A 14,797-nucleotide genomic window follows, 5' to 3' on the forward strand; every position below is an offset into this window, starting at 1 on the left:
TACTTGTGATGCATGTGGCTGAGGCCCTTTATGAATTCTAAATTTTTAATACCAGTAACATATAATCTCAATGTCTCCCACTCTAGAATAAAGATTAGAATGTTTACAGAGCTGTTGTGTCAGATTTAAATAAGGATTTAAACCTTTTTTGGGTTTCACATTTGGGTCAGATTAATCAGGTCCCTCTTTAGCATAACCTCGCTCATTCTGAATTCCTGGGTCATTTAATTTAATGTCTCAGCAAAGTTAAGTTTCTCAAGGTCAGGGACCTGATTTGTTTTGAAAGCTGATTTCTATTCTGTAAATATGAAGTAGTTAATCCACTTTCTTTTCCTTTGTTCAGATTTGAGTGTTGGAGGAGTAGCACTGGGCAGGAACTGTGACCTAGGTTCCAATACCTTACCATGATTTCACCTGTCTTTCATCTGTAAATTGGTTAAAACAAAACTTGATAAAGAAAAAAAACTACCAGGATCCCTGGGTGGCACAGCGGTTTAGCGCCTGCCTTTGGCCCAGGGCGCGATCCTGGAGATCTGGGATCGAATCCCACGTCGGGCTCCCGGTGCTTGGAGCCTGCTTCTCCCTCTGCCTATGTCTCTGCCTCTCTCTCTCTGTGTGTGTGACTATCATAAATAAATAAAAATTTAAAAAAAATTAAAAAGAAAAAAAAAAGAAAAAAAACCACCATAGTTCTTATTGTTCTGGAGATAAAATGAAAGAAAATTTTAAGTGATAAATTGCTATATAAATAGAATTAGTTTTTACCATTTCCTTTCAGGTACCTCAATGCATATGGATAATGTTCCAGGATTCAGTTCTGACGTTTGCAGGTTAATAACACTACATTGGTACAGTACAGTTTACTAATACTTCATATTCATAATCTTGAAGGGAGCTGGCAAAGCTGGAAGTAGAACTCATCAGATCTTGCTACTTCTTTTTTCCTTGCCTATTAATTTGTTTTAAACATCAAGAGCAGACATTGGATAATAATAGCAAGTCACCAGAATCGAATGGTATCTCTCAACAGGTCAGCTTTTCTCAAAGTCTAGGTTTCTGGAGCAGAGGGAAAGCTTCTTGAGTGGAAGGTGGCTGCCCTATGACTTGTAGGAAAAAGTACCAACCCCAACTTACTTTATGGACACCCAGTCAGGTTGCCAGGGCAATCTCAGTCACAGAGGACTCCCTTTCATCAATCACCTTCTACTACATTCTGGAGCCCAAAATGGAATACAGTAAACCAAATCTAGTCAAAACAGAAGACGAATTAGCTGATAAACTCTGTTAGCATAATTTGTACCACACAATCTGGAAATGTGTCTACCAGAATCTTTCTGACTTCCAGGATAATTCAAAAATGTTTACAGACTTAGAAACAAAATACTTACTGCTTTTACTTTATGTCATAGGCCTCAGTGCAGTTTTCTTATTTGGGTTTTACTCTCTTCAAATCTGATATTCTTAAAATGTGGAGTTCAAATTAGATACAATTAAAAACCAAACAGCCTAATTCAAATAATTATAAAAGGATTATTTCAAATGCTTTGTCAGTTTACACACAGGATCAGCAAATATTATTTACTTAAGGATAAAAAAAGTTAATTTTAAATGATTCCTTTTAAATTGATGTCTTAAAAAATTAAGACTATGAAAGTGCCTTGAAAAGAATAAAAATCTACAAAGACATGGTATTAGCTTTCTCACAAATGTAGTTCTCAGGCTCCCCTGGAATTAGAGAAAGCCAAGCCACTGTCACTTTTCAGACTTCTTTGTTATAAACACCTACACATTTTTAAAAAGATAAACAAGAACAAGCCATTTAGATATAATAAAAATGCTCTTTATGGAAGGTGTAATTGTAAAATTAAAAATCGTGGTTTTGTTTTGTTTTTGGTGGTGTGTCACAGGCGATGTTAACCATAGCAACACCAAAAGCAAACAAAAACACCCTCCGAAAGTCTAATTTTGAGGAACCTTTTTGTTTCTGCTCAGGCCCATCATCTGCCTCGTTAATCTTGTTAATGCTTTTCTTATTTAATTCTTTTTTTTTTTTTTTGGCCACAACTGGGGAACAGAACCTTAACTTTAACCTTAAACCTTAACTTTCTACGTTTCCACCAAGAGTGAATACAAGTGCACCATATTTTTTTCCTGCTCCTGTCCTTTTTGAACAAGGCACAGTGTAAGAAAATGTAAAATTAACAAGGCACGTCCTCATCTAAAGCCATCACCATCACCGCTGTTTTCAACGAGGTACGAGTTGCACAGCATCCCCAATTGTATACTTCCAGGGGCAATTCTGGCTTAACGCGATGCACATCTGTGTAGCCCAGTGGTTGCCTAGGAATGTATTTTTTTGGGGGGTGGGGCGAGTGGCAGTACAAGGTGCCCCAAATTTATAGTAAGGAATAAGAACTGTCAAAAACATTTAGCCGTCTACCCAAACCCACCCAGTCGTACTCGGTCATCCTCGGTATCTTCTTTATTTTTTCCGTAAACGCAGTCTTTCCCGGCAGCGGTTGGCAAGACCAGCGAACGCGCAGGGTTTTTACTACACCCAATTAAAGCAGCAAAGAGAATGTCAACGGTCCGGTGGATCAATAGGTATCGACTAATCCGCCTAATCCAGAGAGCAGCCTCCGAGGTGAAACCGCGAATCCTTTGGAGTGGTAGTAGCCGCCCGTCTCCATAGCAACCGGCCGCGGAGCAACTCAGGGGCCGGGGCCCGGATGTTGTGGGGATCGCTGTCGCCCCGCCCAGCTTCCGGCAGCCGAGCCGCGGCGGGCTGCGCTCGTCTTTGGGAGTAGTAGTTCTTGCCTCCTCCGGCGCCGGACCTGAGGAGCTGGCGGAACTACGAGTTCCGGCATGCGCTGCGGCGCCCCGCCGGCCGCCGCCTCCCGGCTGCGGACGCCTGCAAGCAGGTTGTTGTTTTTAAGAGAGGCGTCACTGTGCTCGGAGCTGTGACCGCCGCCGCCGCGACAGTCAACACAGTCGGTCGGGGGTGGCGCTGCCCGTTCAGGTACGGCCCTAGGCGGGTTGGAAGCCCGCGAGAGGAGTCGCGGCCGCCTGTCGGGGACCGTCCGGCATCCGCAGCTGAGTGGTCTGGCGGAGGCAGGGGCGGGGTCTTCTGTGAGGCTCCGCTTGCTGCTGCTGGGGCTGCTCCGGGGGCGGAGGAGGCGCCGACTTCTGGCGGGAGCGCGCGCAAGGGAGGTCTCTGAGCGCGAGTCCGCAGCCCCCCGGGCTTGCGCCGACCCCTGAGGTGTCGGGCCGGGAGGTCTTGCAGCCTCTGATCCCTGCTCGCTTACCCGGGCGATGTGCCAGGGGGGTGGGGGAGCTGATGGCCCGGGGGACCCTCCTTCCTTCCCTGGGCTGACTTGGGCTCTTCTTGGTCTTGGTGGATTAGAATCCATATGGTAAGATGCTATGTGCGTCACCCGGCCGGGTTTCTCAGCCGGCCCATCTTTTTTGGTGACGTTTGAGCCCCGTGATGCCAGGAATAGAAAGATTAAATATTAAATAATGCAGCTGAGATTTCTGCTTAGACGCCAGGCTGACGGATCCGATCTTCCTTATCCTTTCCCCCTCAGCCGGCCCATTTTAGCGTGGTCTTCCTAATAGGTGACTCCTCTGGAGCAGCTTTCTACGCAGTTCCTTATATGCGCTACATACTTACCTTTGTTTAACGAATCCAGCTCTGCCTTCGGGAGCGGAAATTTTAACGAACTCCGTCAATTACGGTACTTTGTGGAGTGGGTGGAATTTGCACTGCTTTACATTTGCTTTATTTAAAAACGAAGTGGAGCTTTCTTGTAGCTGGAATAGGGAGCCTTGCGAATTTTAGATTTGCCTCCACGAGTAACGTTACATCCATTGGATGGTACCTGAAATGTCTGTTAGCGCTTCATATTTTTGGTTTAGGGCTTGAATCTTACTAGGTCCCACGTTTCTCAGAGGGATATAATTTATCACACCTTGGACGCTAGTATGAGTGGTTTAGTTTACTATTCTTTCCCGAGTTCTTATCATAAAGGTGAAGGGACAGAGAAAATGAGGGTACTTTTTTAATGCATAGTTTTTAACCCTTTATGCTAAAGACAGAATTCTGATTAAAGAAGCTATTAAATCATTCTCAAATAATATTCAAGGGTGTGGGAAGTACCAGTTTTTAAATGAAAAGATGTTAGAAAATAGTATAATTCTAATTTTGTAAACGCAGCTGTAGAACCAGAAGTGATCATGTCTACTAGAAATAAACTCAAAGTTATAAAAGTGATCGGATGGTGAAACTACAAATGACCTTTTTTTTCCTTTTTAATGCATTCTGGTGTCTTTCAAACTTTCTGAAGGAAAGAACTTAGTTTTTAAAAGGATAGAAGTGCAGCAATTCCATGGACTCTAAACCTTGCTTTAAAAAAGCGAATAAGGAACAACAAAAAAACCTACATAGAGCCCCTGTTATTCCATCCACAGAATATGTGAATAACAATTGAAATGTAAATTATTTGGAAGGGGCAAGAAATGCATTAATTGGATTTAAAAGGAAAAAAACCTCCAAATATGACAATAATTCTTAGCATTTGTACCTCTCATTTTAATCTGTTTTCATTTTGTACATAAAATCAATTACAAAATTGCTTAGTGTTTAGTTGAGGCAGTGTAATCTTGATTATTCCTGTAAATCTATCAACTGAGAAAAGATGGGTTTATTAATCTGAAAAGATCTGGAAATAGGAGAATTTTAAATTTATTATTTGTAAGCATTTGCTGGTGGAAATAAAGAGGTTAAGCGATGATGAAATGAGGGCTTTTAAAACTTGTTTTCATTGAATCACTTTGAGTACCTGATTTTATATGGTACTGATATTTTGGATTGTGCTTACTTTTATTTTCTATTATGGATATGTTGGATATGTGTGGGTATATTATTTAGCCCACATTTTGTTTTCTGTTGTAAAGAAAGGGTCCCATTGGTCTTCTGTAGGAATATTCTATGTATTTTTTGCAGTTATCAGTCCTCGAAAATTGAGGTTTAACTTCAACTCCAAGTATTCATGAGGTCTTAATAAAATATCCATTGTAAAGCTTTTTTTGTTTTTCAAGTTATATTTTATTAGATTATTCTTTGAAGCTTTGCTTCCTCTCCAAATTTCAATTCCTTTTCACTGTTTTGTACTTTGAATTTGTATATTTGTGTATTGTGTTGGCTCAATATCCTTATTAGATACTTGGGTCCACTTTCAGAGCATAAGAAACATAATTGATGAACGTGTTTGATTTACTAATTGGTTCCACAGTATTATAGTTTAGATTGTGTAGTTATATTCTTATCTAAGTTAAATAAAGATTTAAACAAGCTAGGTGAGTATGAACTGCTAAGATCCCAGAGCAGTAGTTTTTTACATGTAAAGAACATAGACACAGCAGCAAGGCCTGTTAAGCCCAGGATATTTTAAAACAGAAAATGCAGACTCATCTAACAATGCAGAACTACTAGAGGCTGGATTGTTTGCATGCTTATGTGTGGTTAGGTGAGGAAGTTGCCATAATGTATGTGATAACTTATATTTTCAAGAATTTCCTTGCTGGCATTTTTATAGTTTTGACTAGATTAAAACAAATTAGTGGTATGAGTGTGTTTCAAAGGTCATGTCCAACATATTGCACCAGATAGACTTGAAAAAAGTTCCTCAGTTTGAGTTCTAAGGTGAAATTTAGCCCTATAATGTGGGAAGGATTATAAGTAACTGATAAGTTTAGGGATTTTCTTTTTTTAAAGGACATATGATGTGTGGAAACTTGATTAAGGGCCTGTAGGGTTTTCTGAAGGAAGTATTAAAAAATTAGTAAAGTGAGTCAAAGATTTTCTTCCTTCATTACAGGAAGTAAGAAGTCTAATTTTTCTTTAGTATTTGTCCATAAATCATTATCCTAAAGCCTTCTGGTTCATGTTGCCATCATGATGAACTGTAAAAAGAGCATTGGATTGGGAGTGAGGATGTTTAATGATGTTGAGCACATAATTTATGACTCTATCTTATTTCCATGTGTACATTGTACATAATAGCCAGTTGCTTTATTTCATGGAGTATTTGTGAAGATCAAATCAGGTGTGAGAATGATATCACTTTATAAGTGGCAGAGTGATCTGCCCATGGAAAGTATTATTGGCCTACATAAGTAACATTTACATAAAGTACATTGTACATTTGAAGTGTGATTAGAATGTCATACGTATTTCTTGATTGGGAAGTTTGATGGATAACAGTTAAATGGGAATCTTAATTTGATGTTTTTGGTAGAGCTTTTTTGGCTTTTTCTAGGTTGAAGGAAACCTGGCCCCTCTCCTGACTGTGACTTTGCACTCTGCTGCGTTAAAGGTCCTGAAACTGCAGTGTGCTTTTATGGTTGGACTTTTGATTTTGGTTTTGATTTTTTTTTTTTTAATCGCACATCTAAAGTCTAAGAAGATCATCAGTTTAAGTTCTAACAATAGGAAGTGGATGTTTTTTAATGTTCTAAATGTGTTTAATATTCTAAAATGTCACTTTAAGTTGATTTCATAACAGTGAGCCTACACTGAATATCAAATCCTAGGTCCTCTGAGAGATACTTGCATGTGTAAGCATTGGTCTTTCAGAAATAGTTCAGAGCTTAGACACCTTCTGGGGGAGTCAACCCTGCCTATTACAGCATCTATCGTTGAGATTAACTTTAAGGTGGACATACAGAACATTCAAGTAGGAGAGTCTTTTAGAAACTTTTCTGAGGACTTTATGATAGTAAATATAAGTGAAAGTGAAAGGCAAAGAAATATGCATCATGCATCAGTTGGTAACAGCTGTCATATGGTTAGTTGTTGATAACTCACTATCTTTACTAACTTTCTAATATTAATACTAAAAAGTAACGATGGATGTATATTTCATTGTTCTGTATTTATAAATGGAAAACAATTGAAGTGCAAAATCCCTTTGGTTTTCATAAAATTAGGATGAATTAAAGGGTATAGATACATGATGGATATGTATTTTATAATAAGCAAAAATTAGTTACTTTTTAAAAATTTGAGAATAGAGGAAAACAAGCAAAAACCCAATAGTTTACTTATTTATTCATGAAAGGGAAAAAGGGGCCACCAGAGCCTCATGGTGCCCAAGTGAGTATGGAACTTGGTCAAGTTTTATGTATATGTTGGCTCTTTCAGGCTCTTCCAGATTTAAGATAAAACAATCTCAGAAAACCAGGATTTTTTCTCAGAATGAAACACCTGGTGAAAACATTGTTTACATATTAAAAGGCATCTTAATTTCCCTATGGTGTTTGAATTCATATTGTTGACTCGCGTCATTTCAGACTTTTTATCAAAGGTGTGGCTGGCTTCCTTTAGAGGGAAACAAAAAAAGAGTACTTTTATATTCAAATATGGCAGTAGTTGCTTTTGTTTCCCAATTTGAGGGATGTTACATCATAGAAGGAAACTTGTGAAGAAATTGTGTATTGACTCACTTCTTAATTTATTTTCTAGATCAAAAAGTTAATTTGCTGCATGTCACTGTGTTGATGCCTTTTTCTGGGCATGGGTAAAGTGAAATTACTACTCTGTTCTAGATTTTTTTTTTCCAGATACCTATCTTTAGTGATAGATTTCAGTGTTTTTAAATGAAATTCCGCTCCATTATAACTAGGAAGGGTAACTTACTATAGATAGGTTATGGTTATCTTTGTATCCACTCACATGATGAATATAGTAACAAGAGGCAGGGCAGCCATAGGACCCACATCTGATTGCCATAATTACTGCACTGTGGCCTCATCAAAGCTCTGTTTCATCAAAGTGTCAGTTTTCCACAGTTGACTTCTCATTCCTCAGATGGGAAACCTTTTTCTATGACTCCTTTAAGCCCTTTAACTTGTCATCTTCAGAAGATGATTGGATTTGTACTTGTCATATACTGTACTTTAAATTGGGTTTGTCTTTTTATTTTAGAAAAAAAATTTTTTTCTGCTGACTATAAAGTTAGTAACTGGTCCCTGAAAATTTAGCAGATACATGTAATTTTGGTTTTATATTTTTTAAATATAAATTTTTTTAAATATTCAAATTCAGTTTGCCAACATACTGTAATTTTAGTTTTTTTATATTTGAAAGATACTCTAACATTTTAATATTGCATATAGATTAATGTAAATAGCATTTTAATATACATATTTGTCTTGCTTTTTAAAATGTATTGATATTTCTCCATGACAGGACATGTTGATCTACTCTTTTCAATGGCTGCATTAATTATAGATATTACAAATTTTAATTTTAATAAATTCACTCTTGGTATACCTTTCACTTTCTAATTTTATGTTGTAAAAACTGTTCCATCAACCATTCTTACATGTAGGTGTATATATTTTTATACTCGGGTGAGTATTTCTATCAGATAATTCCTAGAAATGAAATGAATAGGAAATGAAAGAGAATTGGTGGGTCACAGTGTATCTGCCTATAAAATTTTGTTGTTAAAAATCACTGAAGGAAGGGAAGCCTGGCTGGCTCACTCAGAAGAACATGTGGCTCTTGAGCTAGGGGTCGGGAGTTTGTGCCTCACATGGGATGTAGAGATTACTTAAATAAAAGTTAAAAGAAATCACTTAAAGGATGATGGTATACATTTCCACTGTTTACGATGTCTGTTTTCCCCTATCTAACTTATTAGCCTGTTGAGTCTTTGTTAATTGGTTAGGTGTTAAAATAATTTTGCTCCTCCTTTGTTATCTTTGGTATTAAGTTTGAGTATTTTTTTCACTATTGTAAATTTATTTTTATGTTTTCCATAAATTGTTTCAGCATGTTCGTTGCTAAATTTTCCACTCAGTGTTGTAGCCTTGTTTGTACTGGTTTATTGGTGCACTTGAAGTGTTTTGAAAACTCTGTCATACATATCACAGATATCTTTCCAGTATATCATTCATATTTATATATAGTGACTTTTGGCAAATAAGTTTATGCTTTTTATTTAAGATCTTTTCCTTTCCAATTTCTGAGTTTGGTGTAAAGCTTAGAAAAATATTTTATTTACCTTAGGATTATAAAGCTATTTTCCATTTTCTTTGAGTCTTTGTGGTTTCATTTTGTATATTTAAATCTTTAGCCCTATTTTACCAAGTGATCTTAAAATTTTATTATTAATGCTGATCTTTCACAAGGCAAACAGAAAATGATGTATTGAAAGTCTTTTGTAACATCACATTTATGAAGTTTAATGGAGACTGCGATTCCTGAATGATGCACCTTGGCAAAAAACTGATTTTTTTCCTTTGAGAGGCAAGATAGGAGAACAATGAAATTCGCTTTCTTTTTTAATTCAGAAGTATTTTATGTGAAAGTGGCTGTTTTATTTCTGCATCTCTTTCATCCTCTACCTTTTACACCAGTGGTGGGAAGCTTTTATGTTGTGTTTTAAGCATCCAAAATGGCAGCCAGAACTTAGTTCCATATTCAGAATTACCTGTCAGATCTTTTCTCCTTGATGTTTTTGGAAGGCCATTTAGCTTTGCCTTTGCTTGGTGAAAATATGTTGCAAAATTTATCTACTGTAAAGGTTAAAAGGTCCTACAGAAATTTAGTCTTTTTCAAATAAAGGGTTTACTTGATCATCTAGCCAGTAAGCTTGAAATCAACTTCTCTAGGGTAGTATTTATGTTTCCCACAGCACAAAAAGACCTGCTGGGTACTAGGGACTCCTAAACTAGGTTTATTTATTGCTAGCATCTGGGGACCGAAATAGGGTCAGCATTGTAAGTGGTAAAAAAAAAAAAAAAAGTATAAACTGAGCCATCACTTAAGATTAGACTACTTTGAAAAAAGAAAAATAAAATGGAAGATTTTTCCCTCCCACAATGAACAGCTTGAAGACTCCTTAATTCCTGAAAGAGATACATTTCTCACCATCTAACTACAGGAGTATTTATGCCAATATTTTTTTAGGTGGGGAGATGGAGAGGGAAAGAGAATTTTAAGCAGGTTCTGTGGCCGGCATGGAGCCCAAGGCGGAGTTCAATCTCACAACCCTGAACTGAAATCGAGTTGGGTACTTAACTGACTTGAGCCACCCAGGGGCCCCTAGTCAAAATAACTTTTGAAATGTGAATTTGCCAGATTACCATAAAGCATAATGTCAGAACCATCTAACTTAAAGTCTTTGATGACTTTTTTTCTTGCATCACTATTTTTTTTTCTAAGATTTTATTTATTTATTCTTGAGAGACACACAGAGAGAGGCAGAGACCTAGGCAAAGGGAGAAGCAGGCTCCATGCAGGGAGATGCGGGACTTGATCCCGAGACTCCAGGATCATGCCCTGAGCCAAAGGTAGACACTTAACCGCTGAGCCACTCAGGTGTCCTGTATCACTGTTTTTCATTGATGATAAAAACCCATTAGCAAGTTAAACATCCATTAATAGGATAATAAGTTATGATAGATACATAATACATTATGTAGTCATTAAAGTCATTTTAGGGGACACCTGGGTGGCTCAGTAGTTGAGAGTGTCTGCCTTTGGCTTAAGTCATGATCCTGGAGTCCTGGGATCAAGTCCTGCATTGGGCTCTCCATGGGGAGCCTGCTTGTCTCTCTGCCTGTGCCTCTTCCTCTCTCTCCGTGTCTCTCATGAATAAATAAAATCTTATAAAAAAAAGTCATTTTTAATTTTTAAAACATTAAATAATTTGTTATATGGCTAATTAGAAAAAGTAAGGTTAGGGAACTTGTTGACAATGCTTATATAAAATGTTTGGAAGGATATATCCCAGGTGCATTTAAATTAAATTTACAGCAAAAATAAACTGTATGTACTCCCACTGTTGAGGAAGACATTCTTGCCCATGCTTTTCGTTGCCATTATTTATGGTCTCAATTTTACCTGAAATACCCTCCACACTCTTACCTGCACATTTTGCTTCATTTTGCATTTTGCCTAATCAAAGTCTGTTTTATGCCCCGAAGGATAGTAATTGTAATAAAAGGATTTAGAATAGTTTTATATAACTGGAGTTTAATACATATTTGCAGAATGAATGTGAATGAATGAATTTATCTTGTTGCCAGAAGGTTGAAGCAACTTAAAGAGGTAGATAAAATGCAGGAAGGTAACAAAAGAAGAGTGAGACAGAGGGAACATAGTGATAGGAATTATAAAATGGAACCAAGGATAAAGATACTCTTCTACCCACAATATACATTACGATGTCTATATTTTTACCAAGGCTGGGTATCATGAGGGAAAACTCTTCTATTACTGAAGCCAGCTGTTCAAGATAAGCCATTTAGTTTAACATTACAATCAGAAAGAAATTTCTACTGATGATTTTTCTAAAGATGCTTGAGAATGTAGTGAAGTATGTGCTTACTAACAGTTTCAAGGAACAAGATAATGAGTTCAGTAGGGTTCTTTTTTAAAGTGACTTGTTAATGTAGATCAGTGGCATCACAACAGTTTATGTTGGGGTGAGGTTAAAGTGTAGCACTTTAAGGAGGGCTGTCTGTGCTACAACAGTTAGAGAGTAAAATGCCTTGGCATAGATATAGACTAGACTTCACTGTCTTTAATACCAAACTGAGAGCATCTTCAGTATTACATCAGAAAGGCTGGTCTGATAGATGCAAGAGTATCATCATCTCTGATTGCTGAAAGTAAGATGAAATGATACAGAAGCCAGCTCCAGCTGGAGACTTCCATCTTTTTTTTTTATATATATAAATTAATTTTTATTGGTGTTCAATTTACCAACATACAGAATAACACCCAGTGCTCATCCCGTCAAGTGTCCTCCTCCGTGCCCGTCACCCATTCACCCCCACCCCCCGCCCTCCTCCCCTTCCACCACCCCTAGTTCATTTCCCAGAGTTAGAAGTCTTTATGTTCTGTGTCCCTTTCTGATATCTCCCACACATTTCTTCTCCCTTCCCTTATATTCCCCTTCACTATTATTCATATTCCCCAAATGAGTGAGAACATACACTGTTTGTCCTTCTCCGATGACTTCCATCTTTTTTAAAAAATAGATTCTGCTAGGCTTTTGTAAGAGGTCTTTTTAGAGCTGAGGAATACAGTAACCTTGTAAGACCACTGGGTGATGTTGTATTAGACATCATCAAATTTTCTTTCCTTGCTGCTGGAGACTTTGCTGGGAAGCGCTGAAGAGTGGGTGAAATTGTTAGATAATAGTGGATTTCTTAAGCTTTTCTATTTCGACATCTTCATTGTGGTTAGTGATTTTAGTGGCTCTCAATCCCTTTTGAGAATAGGCACCATTAAAAAATATTCATAACTGTGCTAAGTTTAACAGGCAAATTAGGGGTGGGGTTAAAATTAGAGCTTTTTATCAAAGCCTTGAATGTAGTACTAATAAGCAAAGTTATTCAAGGAAAAAAGTAATATAAACTACCATTAGGTACGTTATGCTAAGAAGTAAGAAGTAAATACTGTAGATTCAAGGGAAGGAGAGATAATTGTGTCAGATACTATGATCTAGGAAAACTTTTTGGAGGGCTGAGCCTTAAATATAAAAATCAGAAGAAAGGAAGGAGGAAACCATTCCAGAAAATAGAACTTGAGTAAGTGAAGATGTGGAGGTAGGACCGTCCATTCTGTGTCCTGGAGGCAAACAGCAAGTTTGTCCAGGTGAGAGTTCAAGAGGGAGACCTAAGTGATTGGTAGGTTAGAGCCGGTAGTGAAAGCTTCTGAATATCTCCACAGAGTTTGACTTTTTATAGAGAATACTTATTTTCAAGGTCAGGGGGAGACTTTTGAATGGGAAGAAAAAAAAATTGTACTTGGAGTAAGTATTGTTTGTAACCTGCAATCAGTTCATCTTTGTATGTAAGTGTTTAGAGTGGTTGTATATGTTTAGGAAAGAGTTGAAATATGGTACTAGTGATAAGTACCATAATATATAAAATAGCATTGTATTGGTACAAGGAATATAGATGAGTGGAATAGAATGGAGACTACAGAAACTGATTCATAAATCTGTAGAACTTTATATAATAAAAAAAAGTGGCTTTTCAAATCATAGAAAGTATGCAATTTCAATAATCAGGACAATTTCTAATACTAAAGGGAAAAAATCTGGATACATATATTTAAATAGCTACATGTAAAAGCCAAAATTGAAAAAGTGTTAGTAGACAATATAGGAGAATAATGTTGTAATCTTAGGAAAGACTTTCTAAAGCAAGATATAAAATACAGATGTTCTTTTTTTTTTTAAGATTTTATTTATTTTTTCATGAGAGACAAAGAGAGAGGGGCAGAAACATAGGCAGAGGGAGAAGGAGGCTCCCTACAGGGAGCCCGATATGGGACTCGATTCCGGGACTCTGGGATCATGCCCTGAGCTGAATGAGCCACCCAGGTGTCCCTAAAATACAGATGTTCTAAAGAACACTTTGTTCTCCATCTTCTATCTTTGACAACATAAAATTTAAAAATACATCTATGATAGAAGAAATTTTTTAAAAATTGAAGCATTTTAGAAGAAAATATTTGTGTTAACAGTGAATTATTTCATGACCCATTTTATAAAGAACTACACATCAATAAAGATAACGCAATAAGAGAGTGTAACATAGGAACATTAGATAATTTACAGAAAAGGAAATAAGGATCGCCAATAAACATTGGAGAAGATGTACAATCCCGCTAAGTTATCTGGGACATGCAGATTAAAATGAGGAGATCGTTCTTGCTCATGAGATGATTAGAAATTAAAGAGGGTTGTTACTCTGTTAAGGTTATGGAGAAATAGGTATCCTCCTGTTTTGTAGGAGACCTTCCCTAACCTTGTTTAAAATTTGAATCCCTATCCACCCTCCATTCCCTGCATTCAGTTTTCCTCTTTCATACTTTGTTTTTTTCCCCGGTACTTGCTGTCAACTGGTTTACTATATATTCTGCTTATTTGTGGTACTAGAATATGAACTCTCTTCAGGGAAGGTGTTGGTGATTCAATACCTCACTGTGCTGTATCCTCAGCACTTGGAATAATTCATGCACGGCACATAGCACTGGCTCAATAAGTATATGCTGACTGACTGAATGAATGTGATATTTATGTTCCAGATCAAGGTAGGCTCATTTAAAACATTTCTGTGGGGTTGTTACTGGACAAAAACTAGAGTATAAAAGACATCTTAAAAAAGTTTTTATTAGTTGAGATCTTGGATTCTTTTCCCTTTCTTAAGATGATCTGTTTTAAACCATGATATCCTTTTGGGGAGGTGAAAGTTCCAGAGTCTTTGAAAAGCATTTAGAAATAGGTTCTTGAAAGCTAGCTGGACTGACTCATCTTTGAAGTACAGCAGCATTTCTTGGGACCTTTGCTAACAGCCCATTGGTTGGCTTGCTTTGGAATTTTGGATGTGTGGGAGAATAATGCCTCCATTCTCCATCCTAATTCTAGAAGATATGGTGGCAGGAAACCGTACACTTTTCCATAGTAAAATGTAGCTATTCAAGAAGGATGAGGGGCACCATCATATCAGGTAATACTCACTCTAGTTGTACATTATGAGATAAAATTGTTGCTGTGTTATTTCTTTTGACAGCTGCCACCTAAATTATTTTACGGTTATATCTTTAGACTATAACTCCCCTAAATTCAGGCTCCAGCATTTTGCTTGATGTTTTTACTTGGATGTGATTATCACTGTCTCAGATTTAACATGCCCCCAGACAGTTCACTGGTTTTCTTTTCATAACCTACTGCTTTTGAAGCCTTCCTGTCTCAGTGGCAATTTCATT

General features: G+C 37.2%; 2 protein-coding genes across 3 annotated transcripts in view; both read left to right on the top strand.

Annotated features, from left to right (window-relative positions):
- Nucleotides 1–452, top strand: part of DNAAF4 (dynein axonemal assembly factor 4) — a 74,305-nt gene extending 73,853 nt beyond the window's left edge. Inside the window, exon 10 of the mRNA XM_055320231.1 lies at nucleotides 344–452. The gene's annotated coding sequence lies outside the window, so the exon portion shown is untranslated. The remainder of the gene's footprint in view (nucleotides 1–343) is intronic.
- Nucleotides 453–2,854: 2,402 nt separating this feature from the next.
- The window catches only part of CCPG1 (cell cycle progression 1), a 39,453-nt gene continuing 27,510 nt past the window's right edge, over nucleotides 2,855–14,797 (top strand). Inside the window, exon 1 of one of the 2 annotated variants that reach the window (XM_055319675.1) lies at nucleotides 2,855–3,019. The gene's annotated coding sequence lies outside the window, so the exon portion shown is untranslated. Of the gene's footprint in view, nucleotides 3,020–3,715; nucleotides 3,738–14,797 lie in introns of those variants that run through there. The other variant, XM_055319676.1, reaches the window with a different exon arrangement.

Source organism: Nyctereutes procyonoides, unplaced genomic scaffold (genome assembly GCF_905146905.1).
Source record: "Nyctereutes procyonoides isolate TBG_1078 unplaced genomic scaffold, NYPRO_anot_genome, whole genome shotgun sequence".
Lineage (NCBI taxonomy): Eukaryota > Metazoa > Chordata > Mammalia > Carnivora > Canidae > Nyctereutes > Nyctereutes procyonoides.